Raw genomic sequence first — 18,841 nt, 5'->3', positions numbered from 1 at the left:
GAGCAGAGTATGACCATCATGTCATGCTTGTTTTTACATAAATTATGAATATCAGTAGAGCAAGGTGCAATTATACCAAGATTTAGATATAGTTGCCAAGAATGAAAGAAAAAATAGCTTTGCTTGAAGCACGGAACAATTAAGAAAGAAGAAAGAACTTGCATTTATGTAGCACCTTTCACACCTCCCAAAGTGCTTCACGGCAATTAATTACTTTTGAAGTTTAGTCACTTGTTGTTTTTAGGCAAACATGGCAAACAGCAAGGCTCCATAAATAGCAGATGACCAAATAATGTGTTTTGATGGTGTTGATTGAGGAATGAGTGTTGCCCAGTACTCCAGGAGAACTCTCTGTTCTTCAAATAATGACATTGTGGGGGTGAAATTGGCTTTGGGTGGGGTCGCAAAACGGATGATAGTAAATCAGCAGCCTGCTTTACGTGCCGTCCGAAGTCAACGGAAAAGAAAATCTGGCCGAGTGTAAAATGGACTGCCAATTTGTTATCATCCGTTTTGCTCTATCGCCAAGACCAATTTCATCCCCGATATCTTTCATCTGCACCTCACTTGGCAGGCTGGGTGGCTTTTTAACATTTCATCCAAAAGACGGAACTTCTGACACTGCAGTGCACTCTCAATATTGCACTGATGTAATCAATTGTGCCTTCAAGTCCGGGATTGGGGCTTGAACCCACAACCTTTTGATTCACAGGCATTAGTGCTACTACAGTGGAGCTGACAAGTATAGATCTCTGACAATTTTCTAGATGGTGGAATAGGAAGCCCCTTATTTTAGATGTTGGCAGTTGGGTTGGTTAAAGGATGCCATCCACTAAATAAGAGCATAAATAAGACCATAAGAGAAAGGAGCAGGAGTAGGCCATTCGGCCCCTTGAGCCTGCTGTGCCATTCAATGAGATCATGGCTGATCTGGTTTTTACCTCAACTTCACTTTCCCGCCTTGTCCCCATATCCTTTGACTCCCTTGCTGATCAAAAATTTGTCGAACTTAGCCTTGAATGTATTCAATGACTCAGCCGCCACAGCTTTTTGAGGTAAAGAATTCCAAAGATTCACGACCCTCCACTCCTTATTCTGAGACACTGCCCTCTAGTTTGAGATTCCCCCATGAGGGGTAACCTCCTCTCAGCATCTACCCTATCGAGTCCCCTCAGAATTTTGTATGTTTCAATAAGATCTCCTCTCATTCATCTAAACTCCAATGAGTATAGACCCAACTTGTTCAATCTTTCCTCATAAGACAACCCTTTCATACCCGGAATCAACCGAGTGAACCTTCTCTGAACTGCCTCCAATGCAAGTATGTCCTTCCTTAAATAAGGGCACCAGAACTGTACGCAGTACTCCAGGTGTGGTCTCACCAGCACCCTGTACAGTTGTAGCATGACTTCCCTGCTTTTATACTCCATCCCCCTAAAAATAAAGGCCAATATTCCGTTTGCCTTCCGGATTACCTGCTGCACCTGTTTGTTGAATTTTTGTGTTTCATGTACGAGGACACCCAGATCCCTCTGTACCGCAGCAATTTGTAGTATTTCTCCATTCAAATAATATTTTGCTTTTTTATTTTTCCTCCCAAAGTGGATGACTTCACATTTTCCCACATTATATTCCATCTGCCAAATTTTTGCCCATTCGCTTAACCTGTCAATATCCCTTTGCAGACACTTTGTATCTCATCGCAACTTGCTTTTCCACCTATCTTTGTATCATCAGCAAATTTGGCCACAAGACACTCTGTTCCTTCATCCAAATCATTGATATATATTGTAAATAGTTGAGGCCCCAGCACTGAGCCCGACGGCACCCCACTAGTTACAGATTGCCATTTTGAAAGTGACCCTTTTATCCCGACTCTTTGTTTTCTGTTAGTTAGCCAATCCTCTATCCATGCCAGTATATTACCCCCAACAACATGAGCTCTTATCTTGTGCGGTAATCTTTTATGTGGCACCTTATCGAATGCCTGTTGGAAATCCAAATATACTGCATCCATTGGTTCCCCTTTATCCACCCTGCCCATTATTTCCTCAAATAACTCTAATAAATGACAGACACTATTTCCCCCTCATAAAACCATGTTGACTCTCCTTGATTGTATTATGAGTCTCCAAATGTCCTGCTGTTACTTCCTTAATAATGGATTCTAGCATTTTCCCAATGACAGATGTTAGGCTAACTGGTCTATAGTTACCTGCTTTCTGTCACATTCCCCTCTTGAATAGGGGTGTTACATTTGCGGTTTTCCAATCTGCTGGGACCTTTCCAGAATCTAATGAATTCTGGAAGATTACAACCAATGCATCCACTATCTCTGTAGTCACTTCCTTTAAGACCCTCGGATGCAAGCCATCAGGTCCATGGGACTTGTCAGCCTTTAGACCCATTAGTTTACCTAGTACTTTTTCTCTAGTGATAGTTGTTGTTTTTAGTTCCTTCCTCCCCTTTGCCCCTTGATTTTCTACTATTGGTATATTATTAGTGTCTTCTACTGTGAAGACAGATACAAAATATCTGTGTAATTCCTCTGCCATTTCCTTGTTTTCCATTATTATTTCCCCAGTCTCATCCTCTAAGGGACCAATGTTTACTTTAGATACCCTCTTACTTTTTATATACTTGTAGAAGCTTTTACTGTCAGTTTTTATATTTCTTGCTAGTTTACTCTCATCATTTATTTTCTCCCTCTTTATTATTCTTTTAGTCATCCTTTGCTGGTTTTTAAAGTTTTCCCAGTCTTCGGGCTTACCAGTAATCTTTGCCATGTTGTATGCTTTTTCTTTTAACCTGATATCATCCTTTACTTCCTTAGTTAGCCATGGTTGGTTCACCCTTTTTGTGGAGTCTTTCCTCCTCACAAGGATATATTTTTGTTGCGAGTCATAAAATATCTTTTTAAATGTTTGCCACTGCTTATCCACTATCGTACCATCTAATCTGTTTACCCAGTCCACTTTAGCCAATTCCGCCCTCATTCCTTTATAATTGCCCTTATTTAAGATTAATACAGTAATTTCAGACCCCAGATCCTCGCTCTCAAACTGGATGTGAAATTCTATCATGTTATGATCACTGCTTCCCAAGGGATCCTTTACTTTGAGATCATTAATTAATCCTGTTTCGTTACCCATTACCAGATCCGAAATGGCCTGTTCCCTTAATTGAGGAGATGGACATTTTGACATAGCAGTTTAAGGAACAATCTAATTTAATAAGTTTATATTCAGAGGTGGAGTAACTGTCCCATTATTGTGCTGCTGGCGTTGAGAGGGGAAGTGAGGAAAGGGATATGTCTCCAGTGCCATTTGTCTATGTATATTAATTCTTAAACTGCTAGCAGGGCCAGGGAAATTCCAGTCTAGCCATTTTAATGTCTTTGGCTTACATACTGTGATGCTGAAATAAAATTGAATACTACTGTAATAAAGCTACTCAAATGCCAGAAGTAGCTAATAATGCAATGCAATTAAAATAAGCACTAAAGTACCTTTCCTTTTTTCTCCTTTCACCATTTTCTGTCCTCATCTGAAAGACAGTGACTCATGCTGGAGACGGGTCACTGGCAGTAGCAACTCTCTGGGTACCTTCCTCAAGTTGCCATTCTTCAATTGTGAATCTGGACAGTAAGTAAGTGTTGACAGGTTATTGAATATGAACATCATAACTGAGCCTAATCTAGTCCTCATCTGATGTCCACACATGCTCACTTTCCGGCAGGGGTTACTGGAATCCCAACTGGATGAGAACCATGCGTGGCTTTTTCTTTCTTTCTCGCCCCCCCCCCCCCCCCCCAACCCTGCCAATTTTAGCACCCCTACTGCAGAGATTACAAACTGAATGCAGACTTGGTCCTGACCTGTATAGACAATAATTCATTGGATTGTTTGGGTGTGATTGAGTTCCCTGAGATGCTAATGAGAACTCATCCAATGGTAGTCCTTCCTGTTTTCAAGTCTCAAGTTTCAGATCAGCCTTTAGATTTATGGCTCTCAACTGGCTGAAAACATCACCTCTGGGGCTTGTGATGTGAGATCATTTAAAAAAAAGTTGCCTCGCCTTGAATTGTTTGTCTAGTGGAGACAAGTTATCTAGTCATTGGTGAATAACTAACTTGTCTATGGTGCACCAAGGGTTAAACCTTCTTTTCTCTTTCCATCCCCATTTTGCATGTGAGTGCATCAGATGCTGGATAAACATGGTATTTTTATAATTGTTCTTAATTTTTTTTTTAAATGAGCGGACATACCAAGACTGGAAGGGCACAACAGAATGGGAATGCTTCTTGGGAAATGGCACCAGAGTAATATAACATAACATATTTGCCATCTACAATTTGGCTAATTTTATATTGGGAGATGGAGGTTGGATTTTGCTCAGCTTGTGGAATGTGACTCAAACAGCAGTGTAACTTATGCATGTTACTAAATTGTCTACATCTCATTGTGAGACACTGCACTACCACACATTTTTATTTGGGGTAAAGAGCAAATTTAGAGATTAAGTTTTTTTTTTATTGGTGATTACTGGCTACCAACTCAAATTTCTCATACATCGGTTTACATGTTCTTCAATGACTGAACCAGCTCCTGATTTTTCTGCTCAGTAAAAAATGTAATTGTGTTTCAGTTATGTGATGCATACTTAACTTCAAAAGAGAGTTTGTATTTACTTGTTCTTTAGTATTTGAACTGTTTCAACTTGTTTAAACATACCATGAGTTCTAGTCTGACTGGTTTAGAATTGAGTATTTTTAACATAAAAGCTTTACCTCACAAATCACTAACCAAAATTTGCTTTTTGTCTTTATTAAACTAATAATTACGTTACCTTAAATTAGCTGTTAGTTCCTAATCAGATTTTTTTTTGCACTTGTTAATCTTGTTACGTGTGTGAAATTAGTTGAAGGGGTTTTTAGCTTGGAATACTGTTCATATTGTGGCTTTCCTCTTAAAAAGGGCCAACTTTCTTTTTAAATGCATTGTTTGATTTTTAATTTGAAGAAAGTCTGGTTGTGCCTGGACAGAAAAAAATCACAAATACATCTTGGTCACAAGATAATTAAGGATGAGGAAGGGCTACCTCAGTGTATCCATCCAAAATTATCCTGAAATCCCCCATTGTAGCATCCAATTGTTTAAAAAAAATTTCTAGGTTTCGTCTCCACCACTCTTCTGGGAGTCGGTTCCAAGTTAGTGATCAATCTGTGTGTGAAAAGCAACCCCAGACATTGGTCCTAAATTTGCTTTTTACTAGTTTTAACTGTCCCCTTGTCCTACTCTCAGTTTAATTGGAAGTAGTTTTCTAAAGTTACATTTTTCTTTCATTAATAATTCTGTATGTCTCTGTAAGGCCCACTCTCAGTCACCTCAAAGCTGAAAAATCTATCTGGTAGAAATTCCGGCGCGAACAAAGCGCAGAGAGCAATCATTGCACCTGAACAGGTAGGCCCGAGGCCTGATCGAAATTGGGCCTTGGGTCTCATCTCCTCATCTGAATAATGGGGCGCATATTGTGCCTCCAGAAGCATCTTGCCCATGTCAACTTTCCAATTTGGGTGGCTTGTTTGTCTTGACAGCAGCGGCCCTCAGGTAAGTGCTGGGGGGAGAGAAAGGAGTTGGGGAGGAGTGCGATTATGAGCTGGCAGTGGCTCCTCCTGGCTCCACGTAAAATTATTTTCTTTAAAAAGCTTTTTGTTAGCAGTTGCTTATTGGGCCGCAACCCCAGCAACACCTGAAAAATTGCCCATCCCAATATCGGATTGGGAGTATTTCGGGCGTCTTTAGGGAACGAGACATCATCCTGTGAAATTGTTCCTTTTTGCCCCACTTTTTGGGCGCAACAAGGTCCATTTCTGCCCATATGTTTCTCCAGTCTCTCTTCACAACTTAGTCCTCTGATTTCAGAGATTTGCATTGTGGCATTTCTCTGAACAGCCTCTAGGGACTGAATGTTTGTTTATTTCTCTTGCTTCACAGTGGTTGGACATGTTAATTCTTGAATTTGCTAAAACCCCATGATCTCTTTCAACTGCATCCGGAGCTGTTTCAACACCTTTCATGGAGTTTTTATATGTCTAATTTTCTCTTTGTATGTGCAGTACTTTATACTTGGCATTATTAAATTTCATCTGTTAGTGTCATCCTTGGCTTAGTAGTAGCATGTCCCTGAGTCAGAAGATCGTGGGTTCAAGCACCGCTCCAGAGGATTGAGTATATAATGTATGACACTCTAGTGCAGTACCGAGGGGAGTGCTGTACTGTCGGAGGTGCCATCTTTCAGATGCGTCCTCTGTTTAACACCTCGTCTGCCCTCTCAAATGGACATAAAAGATCCCATGAAACTAATTCTCCCGGTTTTTTAGCCAACGTTTATCCCTCAACCAACACCAGCAAAAACAGTTTATCTGGTCACTCTCTCATTACTATTTGTGAGACCTTGTGCACAAATTGCCTGCTGTGTTTCTCTACATAACAACAGTGACTGCACTTTAACGGTACTTTATGGACTGTGAAGCCCTTTGGAATATCCTGAGGTTGTGAAAGGCGCTATATAAATGCAAGTTCTTTTTCTTTATTTTCTTTCTGCCCACTTACATATTTTGTCCAACTCCAAGCTATTCCTTTAGAATCAACTGTTTGGTATCATCTGCAAATTTGATCAATTTATATTGAGTTTCTGAATCAAAATCGTTAATGTAAGTTAGAAACAGTAGGGATTCTGACACTAATCCTGGAACAGTCCATGCAGCACCTTCTCCCCCTCCTAAACTAAAATATAACTCCTCTAACAAGCACCTGCTTTTCTTTAACCGTGAGTCAATTTTTTATCCATTTCCAAGTTTTACCCTGAATCCTCATTGCATTGAGTTTAATTAGGAGCCTTTCACAAGTAACTTTATTTAATTCATTGTGGAAGTCTAGATACACTGTGTTGCAGGACTTTTCCGCAGTCCATTTGTGATGTCATGTTCTTAAAAAAAAAGGTTTATCAGGATCTTCTCCTTCTGAATCTGTTAGCTGCTGTTTACTTGATTATCATCATTTAAGGAATCTTCAAGTTTACTGTTGTTAATTGATTCCATTATTTTGCATAGAATTGAAGACTGATGAGTCTGTAAATACCTACCTCTGCATGGTCACCCTTTTTGGAAATGGGCACCATGTTAGATGGAATCAGCAAGTGTAGATTCATTATGTGTGACCAATGACCCTAAGTGGATTAACCAATTAATCAGAAGTGAAATAGGGGAGGCAAAAATCTACAAATCATGCTGGGAGAAAGGTGAAGGTTCACTGGGATGAATATAAGAATGTGCAAGATACCTATTGAAAAAGTAGTCAGAGGTGCAAGGAGGGACCTGGAAAAAAGCACAGCTGCAGATGCAAAGCATAATAGTAGGAAAGTCTTTCAGAACTTTAACAGTAAGAAGATAGTTAGAAAAGAGGCAAGAACCTTAAAAGATGGAAGTGGAGTTGAAACAGATAATTAATATACCAAACAAGTACTTCTTCCCTCGTGAAGACATGTGAAAAATGCTCTCCTCAAATGATCACCCAAGATTGAAATCTTATACAGGTTCAAAGTGCTGAAAACAAATAAATCCCAAGGATGGATGATATCTATCCCAAAATACTGGGAAAGGGAGGATATTTGTGAAGCAATAAAAACAGAAAATGCTGGAGAAGCTCAGCAAGTCAGGCAGCATCTGTGGAGAAAGAAACAGAGTTAACATTTCAGGTCGAAGACCTTTCGTCAGAACTGGAAGAAGTTAAGATTTAACAGTTTTTAAGCAAGTACAGAGCCAGGCAAAAGTGAGAGGGGAGAGGAAGAGGAGGAGAGGAAAGAACAAAAGGCAAGGTCTGTGATAGGGTGGAGGGCAGGAGTGATTAAATGACAAAAGGGATGATGATGCAAGGCAAGGAGGGTGGTAATGGGACAAGTTAAGAATCAAAAGAATGGTCTAGAGGAGCTGTAAATGGCAACAAAAAAACTGTTATCAGCAGCTGCAGTCCCACAAAAAAAATTGGGAGCAGTGGTTATGGTCTGAAGTTATTGAAATCAATGTTAAGTCCGGAAGGTTGTAAAGTGCCTAACCGAAAGATGAGGTGTTGTTCCTCGAGCTTCCATTGAACTTCATTGGAACAGTGTAAGAGACCGAGGACAGAGGCTGCCAAAGTGGGAGTGTGACGGGGAATTAAAATGGCAAGCGACTGGCAGGTCAGGGTCACATACAAAAGATGGGTCTAGAGGAGCTGTAAATGGCAACAGCAGAACCATTACCAGCACCTGCTGTCTGAAAAAATGGGAGCAGTGGTTATGATCTGATCTTATTGAAATCAGTGCTGAGTCCAGAGTCAGTACTTCAGATCATAACCACTGCTCCCATTTTTTCGGACAGCAGGTGCTGGTAATGGTTCTGCTGTTGCCATTTACAGTTCCTCTAGACCCATCTTTTGTTTCTTTACTTGTCCCATTACCATCTACCCTCCTTGCCTTGCACCATCACCTCTTTTGTCGTTTAATCTCACCTGCTCTCCACCCTATCAGAGTCCTTCCCTTTTGTTCTTTCCTTGCCCCCCCCCCCCCCCGACCCTTTGCCTGGCTCTGTACTTGCTTGAAAACCATTAAACCTTTAACTACTTCCAGTTCTGATGAAAGGTCATCGACCTGAAACATTAACTCTGTTTCTTTCTCCACAGATGCTGCCTCACTTGATGAGTATTTCCAGCATTTTCTGTTTTTATTTCACATTTCCAACATCCGCAGAATTTTGCTTTTGATCTTGATGCTCAAAAGTGGAAACATTCTCCAAACTGCACTACAATCTCTAGCATTAAAAAAAAATCACCAAATATGTAAATAAATAAATCAAGCTTTTTGGCAATCACGATATATCAATTGTAACACCCTTACAGCTAGCTTCCCCAACTGGGATCAGCTAATTCATCACAGGATCGTCACCAAACCTTGGATCTTCCTGATAGATGGATGCATATTGTAAGTAGCTGAGCCTAACTTGCTGAGGCATGGGGGAATAATTTTGCAAACTTTAGTGCTGAGAGCCTTGCAAAGGAAGAAAAAACCTTTACCGGGTATTGGGAAAGAAATATGATCCATACTGAGTTAGGGCTAACATGCCAGTTTAATTAGTAGAGTTAACACATAATCATTATTCACAAGAAGTTAGCTGACTGAAGTCAGTGTGGGTATTCTGACCTCGTCAATGCTGAAATCAGTTTCCAGTTGCATAGTTTCTGACGGGAATGTTTTGAAATTCTCTGCAGTTCAAACAGGAAAACTTGTTAAAAAGGCAATGAAAGCAGTGTTTCTTGAGACCAGCAAATAAAGGCATGTTGTGAAGCAGATGGTTGCTGGCTAAAATTTACTGATTTAGGAAACTTAGTGTTTGCCAATTTTACTATATTTACTTGGTAAACAAAGCACCTATAGTAAGAACTGGAGAAGCTGTGTCTACTGGTAGCAAATAGTTGTGAAAATACTGAACTGTTTAAGGAAGGCTTTGCATTTTTATGGTAAAAATTTATAATATTGCGGGCTCCCTGACGGCTCAAAGAGTTTATATAGTGAGTAGCTAAGCAATAGAGACTGGGAAAATCCCACATTCGAATCTTGGTATGTGCTGAATTAATTAGTTAGGTTGGGGGGAGGGGTGGCATCAGTAGCACTACAATTTGCCTCCATGCCCCTGGATCAGGGCTCCCGATTGTGATCGCTATCCATCAACCTCCACAAGACGTTCACGTTTATGGACATCAGGTGAAGGTATTATTGGATTCAGCTACAATGTCCCCAATGGTTGAATAGCTTGCCTACACTTAACGTTAAAGCTCAAATGTAAATAATAGTCACTTGGACAAGGCACCAGATATCTAGCATCTGTGGAACCAAGGAGCTGGCACCTTCAGAAGTGGAAGGAAGAAATTGATGTAGAAAAAATTGGAAATATTATTATTTTGTATTATACTAAAACACTCCATGTTAAGAAGACTTTGCTTGCAGTGTCCTGCTGCCTTCAACTGTAATGCTGAATTTAAAGTACATGTACAATATGTGTATAGGCACCGCTAAATCTGCAAACAAATAAAATCGAACAATTGTGTGACACATTTAAATATATTTCATGTACAATACTGATTTCTTGGAAGTTTTTTTTAGCTCCTTATCATCTCCAGCCTCCTCATCGTTCTCTCCCAGAGATGTATAAGAATTCCATTCTCCTCAGGAGCTCGCTGACTCTTCATTTGATCTACCTCCTCAACAGTTGAATAGAGAATGCTGCTTCCATTGTATGGTTATTAAGGGGAAATATGAGGGAAAATCCAGTGCTCCCTGCAGGAGTTATGCTCAAGGGATTATGAGTTGGAGAATAGGCTCTACATTGTTGTAGCCCTGTCTTCGATTGTCGCTTTCTCTGAGTGCAGCTCCCTGCTGGGAGCGCAGAATCAGTGAATTAATCCAATAGTATAAGGAGCACTTAAATTCACCACCAAATTGCTTGAAAACAATCTGAAAGCCCAAAAAACAATTTTTAAAATGATTTTTGCTGTATAATTTGTGTAGTTTTCAAATGATAATCTTTACATTCACAGTACTTATAGGAATATAGATCAAGATATTACAGTATAATGGCAGATTCATCAGTATTTACATGTTGGTTTGAAAAAAATACTATCCAAGTGTTCAATCATGTATTTTTTACTTCGGGTCAGGTTTTCCATACAAAGATACCGTAAGTTTAAAATTCCTCTCTGCACTAATCTTACTGCACTATTGAATGGATTTACACAAAATTTCTGAGTGAATTATTTTAACTTTTTTTTAAAACAGGTTAATAACTATGTTAAAATAGCGTAGAACCACAGATGTTTACAACACGGTGTCTGTGTCTTTCATTGCTAAAGCAATCCAAAAATAGTCCCACTGCTTGCGCCATGTACCTGTATCATCTGCTTCAAATATTTATCCACTTTACCCTTAAAAGATGAAATGGTCTCTGCCTCACTACTTCTTATGGAAAAGCATTCCATGCTCTAATAACTCTTTGTACAAAGAAATTTTTCCTAACTCTCCTCGTGACAATTTTAAATTGATGCTCCCTTGTCACTGACTCCCTAATTAAGAAGAAAAATGATTTCCCTATTCACCCTATCAAAACCCTTCATAATATTAAAAACCTCTTAAATCTCTTCGCCTTCCCTGCTCCATTGGAAATAGTCCTAGTATCTCAAATTTCTTCTCACAACTGTAGTTTCCAACCCCTGGCATCATCCTGCTGAATCAATGTAATGCGCATGGATTTAATAGCACGCATGGAAAATTGATGTAAACATGTGAACCAGGGCACTAAAAATAGCCCACAATGGAATTTAAGCCCCTGAGTTTTGATTTTTGCTGAGGTAGTTGAAATATATTGGGAAAATAAGTTCATCTCATGTAATATAGAAAACAACATAACAAACAACTTGGGAAGGACATTTTTAACATGAAAAGAGTAAAACTAAGACTAGGGGTTGTATGTTGCAGACCACCAACAGGAGGACAGCTTACTCCAGGAACAGATAACCTACATGAAAACGGAAACCTTATTTTAATGGAGGATTTCGAGCAACTAGTAGAAACTGAGATGCCTAAATAGTTTGGAGTCCAAGTTAACAAACTTAATGCATGACTGCCTCATGACCCAATGTGCACGGAAGCAGCAAGAAACAGAGTACACATCTGGATTTGTAACGGTAAGTGACTTAAATAACATATAGTGAATGGCAGTTGTGTCACCTTTGGATGATAGTTCAACCAGAGTACCCTGTATCATCTTAGCGTAACTTGTACTCTACTGTTCTGGATATATAATTCATCATTCTATTTTTCAGTGATTTGAATTGTTGAGTGTCAAACCTACAAATACCCATGGATCTGGTTCAACTTCACCCATGGCTACTTCAACACCATTCATGGAGTACTTTTGCTACCCTATTGTTCTTCCTATGTGCAGTGCTTTAGACTTACCTTTATTACTGTTCAGCCCATTTACATATTTTATCTTATCTATTTAGTAGTTCTAGACTGCTTCAGGTTCAAATGCCTTTTCTAGTTTGGTATTGTCTGTGAATTTTGACCAGTTCGCATTGAACTTCCTAATTCGCGTCAAGTTGGGATTCAAAACAGTTGAAATCCCAACACCAATCCTTGGGGCACTCCCCTTCCCCCCCCCCCCCCCCCACCTTGGGGATGGGGAGTGATGCTGCAATTGGGGTGCATCACTCCCCTACAAGTACCCACAACTTCCTATCATTCAACTAATTTATTTATTATTCCTCGGTTTTCTCTTGAATCCCCATCGCAATAAACTTATATAATAGCCTCTCGTTCAGAACTTTGTCAAAGGCGTACCATATTGTAGAGCTTTCCACAGTCTACTTGGATTTTTTTTTGAGAAGACGACATCCCAACAGATTGACTGACTAGGTAGGATATTTCCCTATGAATCTGCGTTGGCTACTATTTACGAGGTTTATCATACATCTAATTCTAATAATTCCATTACTTGACCCAGTATTGATGTAAGACTGCAGTTGTCTGTTTGTCACATTTTTTTGAAATTAGGCACCATTTGAGCCTGTTTCCAATCTAACAGGTCCTCCTCAACATTCCTCAACTCTCTTATGATGAGCAACTCACATTTTTTTATTTGTTCATGGGATGTGGGCGTGGCTGGCAAGGCCAGCATTTATTGCCCATCCCCAATTGCCCTTGAGAAGGTGGTGGTGAACCGCCTCCTTGAACCGCTGCAGACCGTGTGGTGAAGGTTCTCCCACAGTGCTGTTAGGAAGGGAGTTCCAGGATTTTGACCCGGCAATATATTTATTTCTAAGTCGGGATGGTGTGTGACTTGGAGGGGAATGTGCAGGTTGTGTTGTTCCCATGTGCCTGCTGCCCTTGTCCTTCTAGATGGTAGAGGTCGCGGGTTTGGGAGGTGCTGTCAAAGAAGCCTGTTCCCTTATCTCTTGGTTCCCTAGAAAAAATACCATCCATCCTTCAAACATATCTGTTTAGAGGTCTTTTAGCACCTCCATTTCATTGAATTACATAGAATTATATCGAATGTACAGCACAGAAACAGGCCATTCGGCCCAACAGGTCCATGCCGATGTTTATGCTCCACATGAGCCTTCTCCCACCCTTCTAACCCCATCAACGTATCCTTCTATTACTTTCTCCATCATGTGGTTACCGAGCTTCCCCTTAAATGCATCTATGCTAGTCGCCTCAACTACTACTTGTGGTAGCTAGTTCCACATTCTAACCACTCTCTGGGTAAAGAAGTTTCTCCTGAATTCCCTATTGGATTTATTAGTGAATATCTTATATTTTATGGTCCCTAGTTCTGGTCTCCCACGCAAGTCGAAACATCCTCTCTACGTCTACCCTATCAGACGCTTTCATAATCTTTAAGACCTCTATCAGGTCACTCCTCAGTCTCTCTTCTAGAGAAAAGAGCCCGAGCCTGTTCAATCTTTTCTGATCGGTATAACCTCATTCCATTAAATCTTTTTCACCTTTTCCAGTGCCTCTATATCCTTTTTATAATATGGAGACCAGAATTGTGCTCCAAGTGTGGTCTAACCAAGGTTCTATACAAGTTTAACATAACTTCCCTGCTTTTCAATTCTGTCCCTCTAGAAATGAACTCCAGTGCTTGGTTTGCTTTTTTTAATGGCCTTATTAAGATTGAAGTTGTTAAACCTATTTGGATTATCATGGACTATTGACAACATATTATTCATGTCTTTGCTCGTAAATATTTGGAGGAAGTAAACATTATATTGTTTTTTAGGCCCCGTTAGCATTCTCTATTCTCTGCCTTCCACTATGCTAAGAGAATTTCTCATTGTTAATGTTTAGTGTTTATAGCTGTGCTCATTTCTGGCTCTTCTTTGCCCTTTTAACGTGTTTCTGAATGTTTTCCTATTACGAACTTATGAACATCTGAAAAGATGGACAGAAAAATGCCAGTTGGTCCACGGAGTCTGCCCCATTCAGCCATGTTGCAACTTAGCAACACAAGCCCACAGACTAGAGCCATGTAACCTCCTGGGAGAGGCAAAAAAACAGATTAAATAAAACCCCTAGGCCAACTTGTGGAAAGAAGAATTCTGGAAATTTCCTCTCTGGCCCCCAAAGGCGATCAAAAACAAGGTTCAGGAGACAACAATGACCACAAGGTACATTGTCCATTCCACATGCCTTTTGTACACAGCGATATCTGCCTCATCCAGGAACTTGTCCAGCTCCCTTTTGAATATTTGCAATGAGTCTGCGTCCACTGAACGAGCTGGCAAGCTACTCCAAAGGCTAATAATCCTCTGGGGAAAGAAAATCCTCACATCAAACCTAGTTCTATATTTACACAGCTTGTATGCATGTCCCCTCATTCTCACTAATTTATCTGAGTCAAATAATCTGCCCACATTTACACAGTCTGGTCCATTTATCATTTTAAATACTTCAATCCAGCCTCCCCGAAGTCTAGGCTTTTCGAGAGAAGAGACCCAGCTCCCTCAGCCTATTGTGATAGCTAAAGATTTTTTAATTAGGTATTAATCTAGTAGCCCTCTGAACCTTTTCTAGGGTCTCAATATCTCCCACCATTTGAGGGTACCAGAACTGGACACAGTATTCTAGATGGGGCCTGACCAAGGTCTTGTACAAGGACAGAATGGTGCTCTTTTTGTTTTTTATTATATCATATTGTCCGAGCTATACATCCTAATACCCTGTTTGCTTTCACTGTAGCCTCTCGGTACTGGTGGTGGACTTTTAGAGACAAATGCACTATAGGTCTCTTTTCCTTTCAACAGGCAATAATTCAGAGCCCAGAATAGTATACACATGCTTGGCATTTGCCCTAGCAACTTGTATCACACTGCATTTAGCAATATTAAATGTCATCTGCCAGAGGTGGGCCCATTCCCCCATTGCATCTAGATCAGATTGTAACTGGATCTTCTCCTTGAGGGTTGTGACACCGGCACAGATCTTTGTGTTATTCGCAAACTTGTGGACGGTACCCCTGGTGCTTCATCCAGATCTTTGATGTATATAGCGAAGTGTAATGATCATGCTATGGCTGCCAGCACCAAAGGGTGTCACAACTTCCATTTCCAGCATCTAACCCAGAGCTACTTAAAATCAAGCAGTGACTACAGGATAATGAAATACTGGTTCAAACTGGCAGTAGTGAAATTTATGACGGATATCAGGATGTTCATCATCAGGGTGATCAGTGTGTGGAGTGGACTTTGAAGAGTTTTTGCTGCTGCTACTCGATACAATCATTTTAAGGAACAGTTGGATGCTATGATAGGAACCATAGGTTCTTATGAGAATGAACTAGGATGGACCAAAATGGCAGTCCATATCTGTTTTGTGATTTGAAGATTTAAAGTAATCAACTCAACACTCTGAAGACATCTAACTTTGTAGCACTCTTGCCTCTGGACCATAACGTTGTTGATTCGAGTCCCAAACCAAGACTGAAGTATACAATCTAGGCTGACAGTCCAACAACAACAACTTGCATTTATACAGCGCCTTTAATGTTGTAAAATGTTACCACGGGAGTGTTATCAGACAAAATTTGACACCGAGCCACATAAGGAGATATTAGGACAGGTGACCAAAAGCTTGGTCAAAGAGGTAAGTTTTAAGGAGCGTCTTAAAGGTAGAGAGAGAGGTAGAGAGGCGGAAAGGTTTAGGGAGGGAACTCCAGAGCTTAGAGCCTAGGCAGCTGAAGGCACGACCGCCAATGGTGGAACGATTAAAATTGGGGAAGTGCAAGAGGCAAGAATTGGAGGAGAGCAGAGATCTTCGAGGGTTGTAGGACTCGAGGCGGTGACCGAGATAGCGAGGGGTGAGGCCAGGGAGGGATTTGAAAACAAGGATGAGCATATTAAAATTGAGGTGTTCCTGGACCGGGAGCCAATGTAGGTCAGTGAGCACAGGGGTGATGGAAGAACGGGATTTGGTGTGAGTCAGGATATGGGTAGCAGAGTTTTGGATGAGCTCAAGTTTATGGAGGGTGGAAGATGGGAGGCCAGCCAGGAGAGCATTAGAATAGTCGAGTCTAGAGGTTACAAAGGCATGGATGAGGGTTTCAGGAGCAGATGAGTTGAGGCAGGGGCGGAGATGGGCAATGTTGCAGAGGTGGAGTAGGTGGTCTTGATGATGGGGCAGGTAGGTGGTCGAAAGCTCATCTCGGGGTCAAATAGGATGCCAACGGCCTTGTTCAGCTTCAGACAGTGGCAAGGAGAGGGATGGAGTCGGTGGCTAGGGAACGGAGTTTGCGGCGGGGATCAAAGAAGGCTTCAGTCTTCCCAATAGTTAGTTGGAGGAAATTTCTGCTCATCCAGTAGGGATGTCGGATAAGCAGTGTGACATATGAGAGACAGTGGAGGGGTTGAGAGAGGTAGCGGTGAGTTAGAGTTGGGTGTCGTCAGCATACATGTGTAATCTGACGTCGTGTTTTCGGATGATGTCGCCGAGGGGCAGCATGTAGCTGAGAAATAGGAGGGGTCATGGATAGACCCTCAGGGGACTCCAGAGGTAACGGTGCGGGTGCTGGTGCGAAAGCGGGAAGCGAAGCCACTGCAGGTGATTCTCTGGCTACGACGAGATAGGTAAGAATGGAACCAGGCAAACGCAGTCCCACCCAGCTGGACGACAGAGTAGAGGCGTTTGAGGAGGATGGTGTGTTCAACCGTGTCAAAGGCTGCAGACAGGTCCAGAAGGATGGGGACGGATAGTTCACGATGGTCACAGTCACATAGGATGTCATTTATGACTTTGATAAGGGCCGTTTCAGTACTGTGGCAGGGGCGGAAACCTGATTGGAGGGATTCAAACATGGAGTTGCGGGAAAGATGGGCATGGATTTGGGAGCTGACAACACGTTCAAGGACTTTGTAGAGGAAAGGGAGGTTGGAGATGGGATGGTAGTTTGCAAGGACAGAGGGGGTCAAGGGTGTGTTTCTTGAAGAGGGGCGTGATGACGGCAGATTTGATGGGGAGGTGGACAGTACCTGAGGAGAGGGAACCGTTAACAATATCAGCTAACATGGGGGCCAGGAAGGGAAGTTGGGTGGTCAGTAGTTTGGTGGGAATAAGGTAGAGGGAGCAGGAGGTGGGTTTCATGGTCAAGATGAGCTTGGAGAGGGCATGATGGGAGATAGGAGAGAAGCTAGAGAAAGTTGCGAGTTCAGGGCGAGGGCAGGGGGGAACTTGGGGAAGGGAGTCCACTACAATACTGAGGGCATGCTGCATTGACAAAGATGCTGCTTTTTGGATGAGAGAAAGAAAGAACTTGCATTTATATAGTGCCTTTCACGACCTCTGGATGTCCCAAAGCAATGAGACGAAATCCGAACTATCTTGTGAATGTCAATGGTTTTGGAGCCAGTCAGCATGGTTCATTTAACAGATCGTGGTTTGCGATTTGAAATTTTTAAAAATCAGAACATTTAAGACAATTAAGATTTTTTTTTGTAATCCAGAGATGCTGAAAGTCAGCACGGATTTGTTAAAGGAAAATCGTGATTGACTAACTTGATTGAGTTGTTTGATGAAGTAAGAGCGGTGATGAGGGTAGTGCAGTTGATGTTGTGTATATGGACTTTCAAAAGGCATTTGATAAAGTACCACATAATAGTCTTGTAAGCAAAATTAAAGCCCATGGGATTAAAAGGACAGTGGCAGCATGGATACAAAATTGGCTAAAGGACAGAAAGCCGAAGGGCCTGTTTCCATGTTGTAAACTTCTATGATTCTAAGGCCGTTTACAGCTTAAAAAAACGGGACACACAGGTTAGCACGAGGCGGCAGCAGGTGAAAGAAATGGCTTTTGTGGAATGGAGATCTCTTTACCCAGAATACATAGCGGCAGAGACACTGCTGTATCTTTGGGATTGAATCTTTGCATGGCTCTATCCCAGAGATGGAGCGGTTTCTCTGCTGCTATGGATCGTAGAATCATAGAAGTTTACAACATGGAAACAGGCCCTTCGGCCCAACATGTCCATGTCACCCAGTTTATACCACTAAGCTAGTCCCAATTGCCTGCACTTGGCCCATATCCCTCGATACCCATCTTACCCATGTAACTGTCCAAATGCTTTTTAAAAGACAAAATTGTACCCGCCTCTACTACTGCCTCTGGCAGCTCGTTCCAGACACTCACCACCCTTTGAGCGAAAAAATTGCCCCTCTGGACCCTTTTGTATCTCTCCCCTCTCACCTTAAATCTATGCCCCCTCGTTATAGACTCCCCTACCTTTGGGAAAAGATTTTGACGATCTACCTTATCTATGCCCCTCATTATTTTATAGACTTCTATAAGATCACCCCTTAACCTCCTACTCTTCAGGGAAAAAAGTCCCAGTCTGTCGAACCTCTCCCTATAAGTCAAACCATCAAGTCCCGGTAGCATCCTAGTAAATCTTTTCTGCACTCTTTCTAGTTTAATAATATCCTTTCTATAATAGGGTGACCAGAACTGTACACAGTATTCCAAGTGTGGCCTTACTAATGTCTTGTACAACTTCAACAAGACATCCCAACTCCTGTATTCAATGTTCTGACCAATGAAACCAAGCATGCTGAATGCCTTCTCCACCACCCTATCCACCTGTGACTCCATTTTCAAGGAGCTATGAACCTGTACTCCTAGATCTCTTTGCTCTATAACTCTCCCCAATGCCCTACCATTAACGGAGTAGGTCCTGGCCCGATTCGATCTACCAAAATG

The 18,841-nt window shown here is 41.4% G+C and overlaps 1 protein-coding gene across 3 annotated transcripts in view; it reads left to right on the top strand.

Annotated features, from left to right (window-relative positions):
- The window catches only part of LOC137327206 (rho guanine nucleotide exchange factor TIAM1-like), a 281,965-nt gene that overhangs the window by 61,910 nt on the left and 201,214 nt on the right, over nt 1–18,841 (top strand). For all 3 annotated transcript variants that reach the window (XM_067992769.1, XM_067992770.1, XM_067992771.1), the window contains exons 2-3: nt 3,554–3,648; nt 11,566–11,774. The gene's annotated coding sequence lies outside the window, so the exon portion shown is untranslated. The remainder of the gene's footprint in view (nt 1–3,553; nt 3,649–11,565; nt 11,775–18,841) is intronic.

The sequence above is a fragment of the Heptranchias perlo genome, chromosome 11 (genome assembly GCF_035084215.1).
Source record: "Heptranchias perlo isolate sHepPer1 chromosome 11, sHepPer1.hap1, whole genome shotgun sequence".
Taxonomy (NCBI): domain Eukaryota; kingdom Metazoa; phylum Chordata; class Chondrichthyes; order Hexanchiformes; family Hexanchidae; genus Heptranchias; species Heptranchias perlo.
The sequence above is the reverse complement of the archived record's forward strand: the minus strand, read 5'-3'. Positions and strand labels throughout refer to the sequence as shown.